The 16,306-nt window shown below is 45.5% G+C and overlaps 1 protein-coding gene across 8 annotated transcripts in view; it reads right to left on the bottom strand.

Annotated features, from left to right (window-relative positions):
• Window positions 1–16,306, bottom strand: part of TCF7 (transcription factor 7) — a 73,675-nt gene that overhangs the window by 55,669 nt on the left and 1,700 nt on the right. The window lies entirely within an intron of this gene.

The raw sequence follows: 16,306 nt of genomic DNA on the forward strand, positions 1-16,306 counted from the left end.
ACGGTAAATGGAGGGAATGAGTTGAAGGGAATAAAGTAACAGGAGTGGGAAAAGTGATTCTATCAACGGGCTTCATGCACAATTAGACAATAGTTTAGACAGCCTGTGTGCAAAGCCCAGCCATGCTCTAACACATCAACAAGCCACGGAAGGCAGCACGCAGGGATGAAACACTGTGGTGGTGGGAGACTCACATCTGGAGGGGGCACTTGTCCCTCTGTCCTCCCCTGCACCTGCTGCTGCTACACCCTGTGAGCCCCAGCTCCCCCTCCTTTGTCCCCACGGAGCAAATGGACATACATTAAAAATATCCCTGCAAAATGGGAAGTGTGTTTCAGAAGCCCTGCTCAGCTCATTGACCTCAGAAGTGCCCCAGCAGCGTCTGTGCCACGCTGGTGGCACGTGAGGGCTCATGCAGAGCAATGCCACCGAAGTCTCAGTGAATGCCACCAGGTTTGGAGGTGACACACAAGGTGGCTTACAGCGTTGGCACAGGTCCACTGCAAAACCAGATGGTATTTGTATTGAAGGGCGATGGGAGGCTGTGCAACAGGAGCATTGGGGAGGCTGGAAAGGGCTATGTGAAAAATACATCAGGGAAAAAAAGTACACCAGGGAAAGAAACGATGTTTTTGATGAATGTTTTTGTGAAAATTCTGACCTGGTGAAAAATGTTAGCTATTCAACAAACAGAGTGTAAAACTACAACTGAATCAACCGAGCACAGGCAGTTTTTGAAAAATACCAAATACAAGAAGTTTGCAGAACTCTGAAAATTTCCTGTCAGCCCTAACGACTGTGGAAAGGGAACTGGGAATGGCAGCAATCACAGGAGACTGCGGCTGCCAGCACTGCTGAGTGATATTCACATCAGTGTCCTGCCAACAATACCATTACTGGATTATCAGGGTGGATTAAGCCTTTAGCCAATTACCCCGACTGGTAAATTGTAGATTGTCTAGACTTTTTCATGTTCAACAATATGCATGAAGTTTCTCTTTATCGCTACAGCATCACACGATGCTCTTGTGGGATGTAATCCTGCGCTTCCCCAGGAGGTTCAGGTGAGCCATGCCTGCAGCTCTGGGTTGACTTAGTGTGGCCCTGCGCACAGACAGATTTATTTCAGACAGGATTCTCATAAATTCAGAATGACTTCCAAATTTCTTGACTAGGAGATCAAAGAGGCAAGCATTTGCTTCATGCCATCTGTGGAGCTGCTCAACAGGGCAACGCAGTCTGGGGAGGGGGGGAGGAGAAGGGAAAAAAGAAAGTCTTGGAGATTATGCCCTCAAAAACAAGCTCAAATGCCACCCTCACATTAAAAAGCACTGGTTGGCAGTAACAATTAATTTCTTAACTGAAACCCGCCCAACTGTGTCCAAGTGTTTTAATTTGCCTATTGCTACAATATGCAAGGAGCTGGCAGTAATGGATTTGCAATTAAAACTAAAACTGGCAAAGAAATCGCAAAGCTGGCAAAAGAGCTAATCTGCAAGCCGTGATCACAAGATTACAAAGTGTTTATGCACATGCTAATTACCCAAGTACATCGTTGAGAATGACTTGTAGGAGAGAACACTGGGCTTGCGTGATCTAAATCCCTGGATCCGCATGGCCAGCCAAGCCAGCATCCTACCTACTTCCCACAGCTCCTGAGAGCTGGGGAACAAACGGGGAATCACCGCAGTCCCTGGGTGGAAGCAGGGAGAGGGACAAGGGACAGGCAGGCAGGGTTCCCCAAGTGCCATCCGGCATGGCAGCCGGGGAAGGACAGCAATCGCCTCTCAAGCAGGTAAATGACAGCAGTCACTGGGAGCCATGTCCTCACCTGGAAGATGGAGCCCATCGGTGTGAAATTAAAATCACCCTGAATAAACTAGCATCCACTTATTCACCCTATTTACTTTCATCCTGCTATATCTTGGCTCGAAAAATAGTTATTGCAGCAGGACCCTGGAGATCGGCAGCTGGCACAGCACACGGCCCGGCACGCCAGCCACCGCGGGCAAACAGGCACCTACCGCCACAAAGGGAGCACGAAACCTTGACAAATTACCTGCGAAGGACGGGATGGGAAGGGAAAAGGACTTAAAAGTGATCAAACACCCATGCAAATAGCTCGTAACAGAAAGTGACAGTGGTCAGGGGCACCATGAAGAGCAATTTTGAACCACAGGAGAGAATTTCAAGGAGAAAACAGACTGGAATAGTAGTCCCAGTATAAAAGGCTGCTGGGAAAACTGAGATTCTTTAATATATAGGATTAAGGATTGCCAGTATCCTCAGGGAGGAAATGCAAATGGGGTTCAGACCATTTTTTCCATAAAAATTAGGAAGGAGAAAGAATAGACTTTGAAGTTCAACATGTTAGTAAATGAAAGCAACAGCAAAGGAGACACAAAAAGAAAGCAGGCCCCGGACGCCTAGAATTATGTCTTAAACACTTGGTACTGAAAGACAGAACCTGAGGTGATGAGGAGACTTCCCTTCATGCCATGTACAGATCCCAGAAAATCTCCAGATTAGAAACTGCCTGAGAAAAAAAGTATTGCACAACAAAGGTAGGACAGAGTACAGCATTCAGATGGGATTCTTTGTGCCTTATTCAGCCAGCCTGGGATGAGCACAGCCCTGAAGGCCTGGTGCATGCGCCAGGCTGTCCTCCTGGATGCATGGAGCAGGGAAAGAATTTCTGGACAGTGCTCTTTGCTCTATGAAACGGTGGTTGGAGCCGGTGAAGAAGGAGGTGGTAGCTAACGGACATCTACAGAGAAGTCAAGAAATCCAGCGTGAACCTCTACAGAGATTTGCAGGTTCGGTGGCGCCGTCAGGGCTGGTCGTTCCCAACACCCGCATGAAAGCCAGACGGTTAGTCCAGGCTGCACAGAGGTGGTGGAAGGACCAGAAAGACATTGTAAGGATGCACAGCAATAGTCACTGCTGGGTCTGGCAGATGGATGGATGGTCTTTGTGGTGACTTCTCAGAGGTATCAACAGCCTTGCTCGATTCTGGTAGCTGGCTGAGGTGGGAAATTTGTATTTGGCTGATGGTCATTCCAACCTGTGTACTCGGGTAAGACAATTACAGAGTGAGTTCAACCCGTCATTACCGGTGGCCATGGAATGCCATGTGTCAGGAAATGGCATCTGACCATCACCGATGCAGATAAGCGTTACAGAGTTAATCAGTGCTATGGAAAGGGTAGTTGAAGGGAGCTCCGAAACTTGGCCTGGAGATTAATTTTATTCATCCCTACCTGTAATGCGCTGTCAAGCATTTAATGATGTGTCCAGCTATTGGGGTAACTGAGTGAAATTCAGGAGTCCATGGCATAGCAGAGATGATACACCATGATAAAAAGGAGATGATATAACGTTGGGTCCTTCAGACTATAAACTCTACCAGTCTACAGCTGTTCCTTGCTCAAAGTGAGATGTGTGGACTGTAGGAATTTAAAGAATATAACACAACCACAAAATCTTTTGTTAGTTTGTTGTTGTTTTTTTTTTTTTTTAAATACATTTGGGAGAAATTTTTCCTTTCATCCAGAGATTTGGTTGGCTTCTCTGTACTCCTTAGCCAGCATCTAAGCCAGGCTCTGCTGCTGGGGTCTGCCATTCTGCCTTTTGCAAGGAAAGCCCCAGATACAAGATGTTGCCTATTTAAAGTCATCTACAAACCAGTTTAATAAAAGCTGACTGCATCTGCTTCCATGTTATTAGTTCTGCCCCAAAACTCTGTTCCTGGCAACATAATGTTCCATGCTAATGAGCCAAATCTTCCCCTCCCATGGCAGTACTCCTAAACCTCCACACCATTCAGTTCACAAAGTTACCACCCTGTTTTTCCCTCGGGGGAGGGAAGGATTGCAGCTGCAGAGGGGGTTCTTCAAATAATATGAAGGCCAAAGATCTGTGGGAAAATCTGCTCTCAGACAAATAGCACTTGGGGGCATCTGCAGAGAGAACCAGCCCCTCTTTACTTCTGTCTGGGTCCCACGTCCTTCTGGCAGCAGAGTTTTTTATGAACCAGGCTGCCATTAATCCCCTGCCAGTTCCTACACCCTACCATCCTCTGTGGGCAGACAGCACAGAGTGGGAGATAATGCTGCAGGGAAGTGGTATTTACTTCAGCTGGATTTTGTGGCTTCGTAGGAGAGTTTCTACTTGGGGCAGTTATTTCTCACCCGCTCCCGCTGCAAGAAGGAGGGATTTGGTGTAGACTAGGATGACTTTTCTCAGCTCTTTTTCCAATGAATTTTCACCCATTCTTTCCACTTTTCTCCCTGCAGCACTGAGCACAAGATAAACAGTGATTCGAAGTTATCGCACCGTAGTGATGCTGCTCAGATTAAAGAGAAATCAGATAACTCTCATTACCTAACTGAAACTCACTGCTAGACTTTTATAGAGAAACAATAATGTCTGAGAGCTGGAGGACTCTCCGCTCCAGCAGACACCCCCCCACAGCACCCCAGGTGAGCTGGGGGTGCTGCACCATGGCTCTCCTGCCCGGCTGCCCCCACACCTGGGATGGGGAGATGCCTGGGGTGCCTGCAATGCAGAGATGCCCGGGATGCCTGCGATGAAGGGATGCCCGGGATGCAGGGATGCACAGAGCACAAGGCAGAGCCCCAGCCACCGTGACCACACGTGGTTTTGGCACCCACACACACACCTGGAGCCTCCAGTAAGGAGAATTTAGGCTTAGAAGTTGACACGGGCACAATTGATGGCTTTAATATTTTACAAATGGATGAGTTAGCAAAACGGTCATCTCTGCCCTGTCATGCCGAGTTTCCTTGTGTTTCTAAAAGTTGGACTGAACTCATCTGACCGCCTCCTCTAATGCTTTCTGTTATAAACCTTTCTGCACCACATGCGACAGCAGCATCTCCTGGAAAAGATTTCATTCACTTTTGACTTCGCCTCAAGCCATTAACTGACAAACTGGCAGCTAACTACTGTTAACAAATGATTTCCTAGAGATTACTGTTTAAGTGAAAAAGGTTCCAAGATAAATAGACTCATTCTTCATGACAAGGAATTTGAATTATGCATCCAGGGGTTTGGTACATGTGTCCAAAAACTATGCCGTGCAATAGTGGAGGTTGTTCTCATCAGCATATTACAAGTCAGTAAATAAGAAATGACATTCTATCCTCAGTGTAGTAGCGCGGTTTGGTGCAGCATGTCTATTTGAGACAACGTGTTGGACCGTCCGACCATCGTTCCCATCCAACTAATGCCGCTGTATGAAATTACCATTTGGGCTGAAAAGTCGATTTGTTTTTAAAGCGAGAAAGGATGCCAATCGCCTTGAAGGAGTTGTGGTTTTAGGGCCACCTGCACTTTGCTAAAAGATTATGAAATTGCAATTTGTTTAATATCTTGAAGTAAATGGTCTAATAAGCAGCACAGCTTACTTTTTTTGGCTAGTCCTTCTCTGATCGTTTCTGAAACACCCCCTCTCACAGCAGCCTGTGCTGGATTTTTCGGGGTTTTTTCCAGTATTAGTGTGGCTTTCCCTGCAGTGCTCTCCAAACATGGCTTATACATGAAATGATAAAGCTTCAAAACGCTCCTGGGGGAAACTGAGTCACAGAAAAACAAACTCCTGGGGGACTGGGAGCAGAAGCTGGGATAAAACCACGCTTCCTCCACTGCAGCCCTGCACGGCAGTTACAAGACTATCCGGTTCCTCTGCTATAAAACTTGGTAACATGCCTCACTTCTTACCTGATTTTGAGAACATCCTGTGTTAACACATAAACAACTGGCGCTACTAATGCCTATTTTGTTGGCTATTTACATGCGTCTGACACGGCACCTGGTGCTCTCCAGTAAGAGGATCGCTCGGCTCTGTATCAAACGAACTCCCGGGGCGCAGGGAGGAGAGAGGCAGCTCCCACCCACAGCAAACAGCAACATACCCGCCCGGGAGTCTGACATTTACCATGGCACTGGTTTTAGAAGAGAATTTGGATGAAGCGTGATGCTTTTGGATATGGGAGCTGATCTTTCAGGGATTCACTGCAGCCTGCCTCATCCCCCAGTATGCATTTATATGCAGATCCACGTACCAGATCAGTACAAATAGTATATTGTAATTCTAAAACATTGTATTTTGCGAAGTTTAAATATACACATGTAGTTATATACTATTTCCAGTAAATGCCAGTAACCAAGCAACTGGCACTAACATACTAAGTAATTTTCTGTTGTCTTGAGTGAAGAATTTAAATTTTCTCTACAACAGCTCTTGTGTTCAAGTGCTGCCAGAAGTCCCAGCCAGCACACATTTGGTGTTTTCACCTGAATTCTGCTCTTAGCAGGAAAAGCGGAGTTCACCAGATTAGTAAAAATCTTACATTGCCAGATATAACCCTGGTTTTATCCATTACATTAATTATGGAGAACACAAAAGGGCTTAGGCATGATGTTAAATTCAAGGCAGAAGTATTAAGAACTTTTTAGCTTTTTCTGAACAGCAGTATCTGTTGTATTATACAGAGCACATATGCTAACATGAGCCAAAATTTCTTAGCACTTAGTTGGAAATATATCCTTACATTACTGCCGAGTGCGTGTAGGAATGAATGCATTTTCTCTATGATGTTTAGTTAAAATTATTGCATTGTCAAGGTGTTCCCGTGTTCCCTGGTCCAGCTGTTTTAGGGAGCTAAATCTGCAACAGCAAACATGCTTCTCTCATGCAATTTTACAGCATTTCATTCTCCAAAGTCGCTAACAACTTTGCAAGAATTCAACCGATTGATCTGAACACTTGAGAGCCTGTTTCCATTGCAAAAGGACGCCAGATCTGGACAAGGGACAAGAGCCGCCCTTACACTAAAACTAAAGCCGGAGAGCAACTCTAAGTCTGGCAGTAAATCACTCTGAGCTGCACTGCTTGAAGAGTTTGTGTCCTGCCCCATCACAACCACAGCTACATCTGATTTGAATGAAACTTCAGACTGAATGATTTTCATGCCAGCTATTTAAGAAGCAATGTCATTTTCTTCAACACCCTATTATTTCACTCGCTATCTCCAAAGATTTTGTTCCAATTCCCAAAGCAAACTTATTTTGAGGAAATAGACAGTTTCCAACTGGCTTTAGAGGGGCCACACACAGGCTTAAACCGCAACCTGCAGACATCCATCCTCAAGTCTGAAGGTGTACATCTCCAGCATCACCAGCTCTACTTAGAAAAATGCAGGCAGAGATCAGCACTGAAGATTCAAACGTCTTTTAGAAAACCATCCCTATAGTAATGATTTCAAACAAATAACAAGCTAAAACTGAAACACAACAGCAATAAAATAAAATCTGATGAGCTCTTCAAAAAGATCTCGTGCGATATCAGTTGGCAGGACTCTGTTGTCTGTCCCAGAGCTATGGCAGTTTATCCCAGCCAGGGCTTTGCTGCAAACACACCAAAGCCAGGAGGCTGCATCCTTTCGTACTTCAAAACAAAAGCCAAGTTCTGATCGCTGGGACGAGGAAGAAAATTTTTTGTTGTGGATACATTACTGTATAATTACTGCAGATTTCATGTACTTTCTTTTGAATACCACAACAGATACAAGGGCTGGGTAGACGTGGCAGCTCTTTGTGTTATCTAATGCTCTAGGTTTACATATTGACAGTTAGCCCTCCAAAGTATCAGGGATGTGTGTGTCTATTGAAGGAAAAAGAAAATATTCCCGTTGATAGAAGACAGCAAAATTACAACTGATACTGTCAACTGCTGTCATACTGACAGCAAGGAAAGAGTTTCACATAAAACCAAAAACAAAATAATTACCCATTTTCTCAATAAAATCAGGGTTAGAAACATGGGGATAAGATCAGACAAGAACACCACTGTGCAAGGGACTATTCATGGGACCAGAACGTGGAAAATTCCATAAAGCACAAATGTTGCTAAGAATATTCAAAAGTCAAAGCTTTCTGTGGGTGTGCATGCATAGAGATGTCAACACAACTATTTCATGATCACCGAAATTGCTACTAGCCTGCATCCTCTCTGAACGGCTATTTTTAGGACCCAGCCTTTCATGTGGTATAATGATGTGGATTTTACAAGAGCATTTATAATGTGTTTCATATGGTGTACAGTCCTGGAGAAATTGCTTTGTATCAGAGAAAGTTAAACAAAAAGGTTTGGGTCTTTTTTTTTTTTAAAAAAAAAATCTTATTTTATATTATTGCTTCTGTTTTGGATTTAGGTTTACTATGCATATTTTAATTTATCCTATGTGACAGCACTGGCTGTCCCAAAGGAATACTAAGCACAGCACGATGTGATCCCGCAAAACGTCACCTGGATTTCTGAATCCGCACATCCCTTTGGACGGTCGGATTTCAAAGCTGGCAATGCCACACTCCGTAAGTTATAGCAGGAAGCCAAAGCTCAAAGGCCGAATTTCGACCTCGGGTATGCTGGTGTCAGGGGTTGTGCACTGTCTCCCACGTTAGAATCGGCCTTTCTTCTTTTAGGGCAAAGTCAGACAAAGCGAGGTTTGTCGGAGATGACAACTCCTCCTCACTATCTCCGCTCCCGCGCCAGTAACTCCAGGGCTGCGGCACATAACGAGAACCAACTCATCAGCCTCTCTGTGCTAAGAACAACAAATTTTCATGTGGTAGATCTTACGATGGTTTATTTCCTAAACATGAAAGCAACCTCCACAGTGCCATCTCCTCACAGTTAGAATAAAAATTCCACATTTCTGATCCTTTCTGAGCAGTGTGCTGGGGAAGAGTATCTCCCCAGCACTTCTTCCACAAGCGTGTTTATAATTGCATCCCCCTGGTGCCAAGTCAAGCGTGCCTTATGATCTCGGGCTTTCACATTTTACTTTTGTGTATGTCTCATCAGAGGAGAGCCTCTGTTTATGCTCGTGTATGCTATTCCTCAGAGCAAACCACAGCAGAAAACAAATTCAACATACAGCATACAAGTTGAATCAGTTAAAAAAAAAAAAAAAAAAAAAAGTCTTTTTTTGGTCAATCCATGATTACTGTGTAGCTCTTCAAGGCAGGCATGTACTTTGTATATTATAGTTCCAGATTCTCAATGGAACAAAGGAGATACTGTTGAGACTTTTTTTTTTTTTTGCCTATCATTTAATCAAATGTAAAGTTGTTATAACCGGAGGGGAAAAGTGCTCTAGACTCTAGTATCCAGCTTTACTTTGGTTTCAAAAACTTACCACAGCATTGTTGAGTTTATTGTTTTGTTTAACAAAATACTAATTTTGGGACCCCATGAAACACAATGAACCAGATTCTTTTTGCAGCTGAGCTGGGTTTAGCACAGACACAGCGGACGGGAGAGGAGCAGTGGTTTAAAGCCACCTTGGTGACCTCTTGCCCAGCACCTCCAGCCAGCAGGATGCTCTGGATGGGTACTGCTAATTCTGTCAGGCTTTACTAACCCTCCTCATCCTCAGTATTGACCACTTCACAGAGGCAGTGGTGGTGGAATAGTCCTTCATAACTTTGGGAATGGTCACTATAAAGACCCAAAGACAAAAAAATTCAGAGAAAGCATCACAGGATGGAGCAGTGATAAATTCTCTGTAAGGAGGTAAAGGTGAGAGAGCTCTTTGTCCGAGATCATTGGGAGGTGACCAAGAAAAAAAATCCTGCCATAATCAAGACTCAGAGGCGTACATTGTTGCAATCTGTTCCTTTAAGAAATGAAGTAGGTGGGTTTGTGAGCCAGCAGCATGTGCTGAACTGGCAGTCCCACGATGAGAACGAAGACCTCAGATGACATTCACAGAGGGTTTGGTACAGACTTTGCAGGTTCCCAGGACATCTCATCATTCACACCATGAAACGCTCGCCCTGCCTGGGGGCTGGAGGGAGCCATGCCCTCCCGGACAGGCTGCTGGACAAACTGGCAGACGGAACAGGCATTTGGCCTTTACTGATTCAGCTGGATTAAAACTGGAAAGTAGGAAATGAACAGCTCTGTATCCTGTTACCAACCCTCTGAGTCACCCGTCCTCCTACCAAACCTTTGTTTCATCCTCCAGACACAGAGGCTAATGAGCAAGTATCGTGTTATAGCTTATTTTTTAAAGGGAGATTTGGAAGAATAGCACATGAAAAAGTCTTGGGGGGGGGGGGGGGGGGGGGGGGGGAACGGAACTCACACGTCCCAGCTTGGCACCAGCCTGGGATTTGGTCAGGCTGAGCAGCTTTCCCTGCCGCAGTGGCTCTGCAAAGAGTTCAGGAAGCAACTTGTACCTACCCTCCTATTTCTGTGCCCTCCACCCACCATTGGTAAATGATGAGGTAAGAGCATGTATACATCAGGCTGGGAGAGATGCTGATGTAAGCCATCTTCTGGCACCAAGAGCAGTGAGCTGGAGTGGCAAAGGCATGGGAAACCAAGGAAGCGAGCAGCAAACAAGAAGAGAGGCGTTAGGTGATGGCTGCAGGCAGCCCATCAGTGGGGTGGGATGGAGAGAAGCTCCCGCAGTGGCAATGCCCTCTCCAAGAGGACAGTGCTGGGGATGTCTGGCATCTAGTCCCTCTTCACATCAATGCAACAGGCAGAAGACAATCCTTGAGGATTTCTTGAGGAATTTGTGGCTCACACATGGTGCAGGAAATTTTAGTAACTGAACAGCAGCACATGCTTATCTGCCCTGTCCAGCACAGCCTCCCTGTGAGCGTACAGGATGCTCACAGACGCACAGGTCCTTCCTTCACCTTCTCTATGGTAAATTAGTGAGGGGGATCAAAGGCCAACCCATACAGAATGACGACTAAATCTGGCCTTGCTTAACCACTCCTGGCCAAAGGGCTGACAAAGAACTACAGGTGTGAAATTAGTGGCAAGCTGTAGATGTTTCCTCAAAACAGTTGATGTTTCTCAGCACTTGATTGTGCTCTACCAATGACCATCCTATCATGTATACACAGACACATGCAGACCAGACCAGATCGCAATCTTCGGCATGCAGCTCACACCACTCGTATCCTGAAAACCTGATTCACTTGCAGATCACGCTACAGATAGCGAGGGATCCATCCTGTGATTAGGATCTGGCTCTTCACAGATTGTCTACGAGAGCAGGCAAGAGAGTCATCCCTACGGAGTTGGCAATGTCTGTTTAGTCACAGGAACACGTGTTGTTACTTGGTACCTTGGAACAGCAAACGCCAGCACACCTGACTGTACGGATTTGTCAGAGTTCCCACCTGAACGCAGGAATTTAATAGTTATGGCAGGAGAGGGACTGCAAGCTGTGAGGCGACACATGAGCGTGTTGCAGAGCTCCTCGCTGCCTCCTCACCACTCCTTGCTCCTCTCAGTTAAAGCTTTGGATACCAGACTAGCTCTGTTCTTTCATCTTGGACATGTCGTGTGCTGCTCACCCCCAAATCACTTTGTTCTTCCAAGAGTTAAAATTCCAAATATATTAATCATTAACATGGATGAGCTTTGGGAGCTTGGGTTGATGTTCGGTTTTTGCTTTTCTCTCCAAATTCTCAACTGGTTGAGCTAATAACTTTTCACAAACAGCAACAGTTGGAAGCTTGCAGGAACAGTGCCTTTATCATACATATCTCGTAGCAACTCCCCACCAACAAAGCATCCCGTGCTTGGGAAGCCAGTTCCAGGGTAGCCTGCAAAGGAATCCCAGTGGGACAGTAGATATCGTTGGACCATCTGAATCACGTGCACACTCATTCACATGCATGGATTTACATAAAACTTGCTTTTGTTTCCCTGTGACATTTTTCTTTCTCTTTTTTTCATTCCAAACAATTTTAAAAATAAGGTTGTATTAGACCACACACAGGCAGTGCTGTATCATGTCACTGCTTCTTAAACAGAACTCTCTAATTTATTTCAAAGGGAAGTTCTGCTTCAAAATTGAGGGTGTGATATGAACTCAGAAATTAACACAAGAATTTTCCTTGGGGGGGAACCAAGGCTGAATCAGACATGCAATAAATGACCTCGGAAGCCCTGTGCCTTGGTACATCCACCTATCCAACATTATGTTTTATATTAAAACATTATTTTCACCATTATCCTATTTCAAGCCAGGTAGAAGAGCTGGAAGAAGTGGATTCGCTCTTGTCAGGAGGGAAGAAATTACTCATCTGTCTGCCTGCCAGGACATCCATCAGCAGCCACCGCACTCCTAACGCTTTCTGCCAGGAACGTAACAATTTATGGGGACAGAGTACTGTCCTGGTGAGGTCCCATAGCACAAGCCCTTCTGCCAGGGAACCTGGCTGGGATGCTGCTGGTGATGCTGCTCTCCCACAGCAGCAGGCACTGCTGGGAACGCACAGAGCACTGCTCACTTGCAGCTGCCCTCCCTCCATGCACAACATCTGGAGGGGGATGCAGCAGCACAGCAACAAATCCCATCACATGGCAACTCCAGGGAGTTTTCCCACTGGTTTCAACAGGATCAGAACTCGACGGAGGAAAAAGCAACACTAAACTACTGCCCTGACAGTGCAAGCTAGGACAGAAAGACCTCTAAACAGAAGCAGCTGAGCTGCAGATTTCCTTCCACCAACTGCTGCGGGGGCAACAGCCTCCTCCCGCAAAGGGATGGAGCAGCCTTCGGGGAAGGGGGCTGCAGCAGAAGTAGCCGTGTCCCAGGGCTCAGCTGCTGCTGCTTCAGCTTCTGTCCGGTGAAAGGCAGCAGGAGACTTTCAGCTCCATGCTTTTTGACCTCATATTAGACATTTGGGACCTGTGGCCCCAGGCCAGCAGTAAAAGCACTTTCATCCTGCCCTGCCCAAGGGGATATTTCGAACTCTCTGAACAGGAACCAAGCCCAAGGAGCCTGGCCAACCACAGGGACCAGGCTCTGAACACCAGCATTATTTGCTAGCCCTGCTGTCTCATTCAGGGACCTCAAATGTGCGGAGCTTGGGAACGTACCACCACCATCCTGCTCCTACGTGAGCTCTGGTTAGACAACTCAATAATTAAGAAAATGAGGTAGTGTCTGTTTTCCAAAGAAATAGAGGCTCTTGAACCTCTGTTTCTCCCACAGACAGAAAGTCCAGCACTTCAGCTTTATACGCAGAACATTCTAATTCTGCCTTCAGACAGCTCACACGCTCACTACACGCACCAAAGGTGTGCCGAAGGTGCAGAGAGCTCTCCCTGGGGCTCTCACATCGACTGGGGTGGGGAGAGCTTGTGCCTTACACACAGCACAGCTCACTCCCCTATTTTATAAACCTATTTACAAAAGGAACGTAAAGGAACTTGTAAGTGCTCCTTCTACCATTTAACTACCACATGGTACAAGACATAACAATGTTCAGAAAACCCCCTCGGGTCTAAACTCAATTATACAACTGTAGCAAGAAAAATATTTTAATCTGATCAAAGTGTTAACATGTTTGACCATGTCTGACCTCTAATGTTTGTAACCACCTAAAAGGCTGATGTTCTTACTAAGGATGTACCTTAATTTGATTTAAAGTCATTTGTACTATTTAAAAAAGGATATAGTTTTATGATTTTATATTTCATTTAGAAAAACAGTTCCTCAACTTGTTACTGTCCTGTGGAAGTTTCTTGCTGATTTTTAACCAGCAAATCCCAAATACCCCACCTTGGGAAAAGCCAGGAGAGTCAAAGCAGAGTCATGAACCACCACGCATGTGACACCTGAGAGCCGGGTGAGAAACGGTTCTCCTGGTGCAAAACTTCGTGATTTCAGAGGCATGTACAGTCTGCACCGAGACGCTCTTAACACACTTGACAGAGTGTCCCTGGCCAGCCGACAGGGGTTCACAGCACACTTCCAAAACACGAGACACCCGGGCTCAGCCTTGTCCCCAGCTCCAGGAGAGCCTCTGCCTACATGCCCCGGCCACCCCCAGCCCTCCTTTCTCTCTTTGATAGCTCACCTGCCAGTCCAGGCTACTTGTACATGCTCAAACCAGCATCACTCCCGCTGAATTAGCCTAAAGCTGTGTTTGCCACCTGCAGCAGAGGTGGGCCACCCAGCCAAACGGCCAGGATCTGCCTGCTGCGGGGGGGCTCTTGCCACATCCTGCTGCTTGTGGGGGACATCAGCTATGCTTGGCGCTGCTGATGATGTCAGGTACCCAGACATGTTCAGTGCATTGCTCTGGAGCGACATTAGAGCATGTAAATAACACAAGTGGGTGTGCTTTGGTTAAAAAAAAAAAAAAAAAAGACAACTTTAGTGGGGAGATGTGGGGAGCATAGCAGGATGCTGGGGTGAGCAGCGTAACAGTTAGCAGGCTACAACCACCTTGAGGGAGACAAAACAGAAGTGATGCTGCTGAGAAAATAAGAAAGGAAAAAGGAAAGCAACACACCGGTAATGACACACCCACCCAAGCAGGCGCTCCGGGCTGGCTCCAGCACTGCTCGCAGCACCCTGCCGGGGTTCGGAAGGAGCCCGCAGAAAAAAAAAAAATGTGGTTTTACGGAGCGTCGCAGGGTGGGGGTTCAACCTGCAGCCTAAGTGCTGGCTGCCCTTTGGCTCTCAGGCAGCTGTATTTTATTTTCCAATCAGGTAAATATAAAGCCCTGAGAGCTTGCCAAAGCACTCCTGGGTTAATTTTTTAATTTTTTTTTTTTTTTTAAGATTCTGAAATTAATCTTAGCTGCAAACAACTGTTTCCAGGAAGCCTCATTAACCAAAATACAATCTCCACTACCAGGCACACACATGACTGTGATACACAATCCCATTCACTCACACAACCCTCCTCTCCAAGTCTACTTGTGCTAAAGTGTTAATTAAACACACTTTTATGGATGGTTAAGTATCTGCAATCTTCAGTCACAGATCTGACCTCCTCAGTTATTGGAAGCAGCCACCAGATTATAGCCCGCACTTTATGTAACATACACAATAGCAATAAATCTATATGAGAGCAATACATAATTGACTGTGATAACCTTTGCATAGTCAAAATAAATACAAGACAAAATTGCCCAGAACGATATATTGGAACAGCTATGGTACCAACTCGAAAAGCCAAAAGGCCAGCGTTTATCTGCAGAAGTCTGTTCAGCAAGAATTTTTTTAGCTGAAAGCATCAAATCAGCTTTTTAAGTCACGCAACATAAACCACCACAGGATCTGAACAGGCCTAAGTAAAGCTGGTTGAGGCAGCGGATGATCTCTGTGGCTGTCAAGAGGCTGGGATCGTTCCTTCCCTGCTACTTAAGTTTTCTCCCCTTTGAGTTCTGCACAGTCTATTTACTCCTGTCTGTTGCTCCAACAGTAATCACTTGGTTTTTATTACATTATCAAGGGGAAAGGTGATTCACAAACCACCATCTACTTTTTAGCTTAATTGCTAATTAATAGACTATTGCACTTTGCTGCCCATCTAGTAAGGGTTTAAGATTAAAAGAAATACTTCTACTACAACAAATAGTTGCTGGGCTAATGGAAGTCTGAACTTAGACAGATTCTATACCAGGGAGCAACCTAAACGCGTTTAAACAGAGACAAATTTAATACGATTTAAAATTTATAAGGAAGAGAATAGCTTAGTATTTTAGGAGGGCGAGGGGGATACCTGGTACCTGGACAAAGGGAAGCAAGGTGTGAAGAAACAGAAGGAATGCGTGTTTGGGTTACAACAACATACACTGGCCCTGCCTTGCAAGCGCATCTTTTCTTGCTGTAAACTGAAGGAAGACTTCAAAATGTAGGGACAGATCCTCAGTATCTGCAAACTGACTTCAGCAAAGTTACAAGAGTCTGCAGCCGGGGAAATCGGCTCCTCCGAGAAGGGCTGTGCTGGGGTACGGGCAGGCTCACAGAGGGACCTGCCTCCTCCTGCCGCCCAGGCCAGCGGCATCGGGCAGGAGGGTACGACACCGATTCCCATGGACAATATTTCATCACACTTTGAGTTCGATATCCCACAATCCATCGATTTTTCACGACACCAGCTTAACATCCTACCCCTCCAGTGAACAAATGACTGAAATTAAGGACAGTATTATATATTCTTTTAAACCTTATCCCTTTAAAGGCTAAAAGTTTAAACTGAGATAAACAAAATGATGTTCTTGTTCTCATTCACGGACTGCAAATGCAGAACAACATTTGAAATGAATGCAGCAATGCCGGCTCCCCAGGAGCGATATGAGCACTGTCTGTCTGCTGCAATGTCATCACATTATTTTCTGAAATTCTGATAGAGATGGTAATGGGAAAAGATAGCTTTAGTAGAGAAGCCTTTAGTTTAATTGTTCAGATAGTAAAACTTAGAAGCATTAGAATATACACAATTACTA

This window comes from Falco punctatus, assembly GCF_963210335.1.
Source record: "Falco punctatus genome assembly, chromosome: 8".
NCBI lineage: Eukaryota > Metazoa > Chordata > Aves > Falconiformes > Falconidae > Falco > Falco punctatus.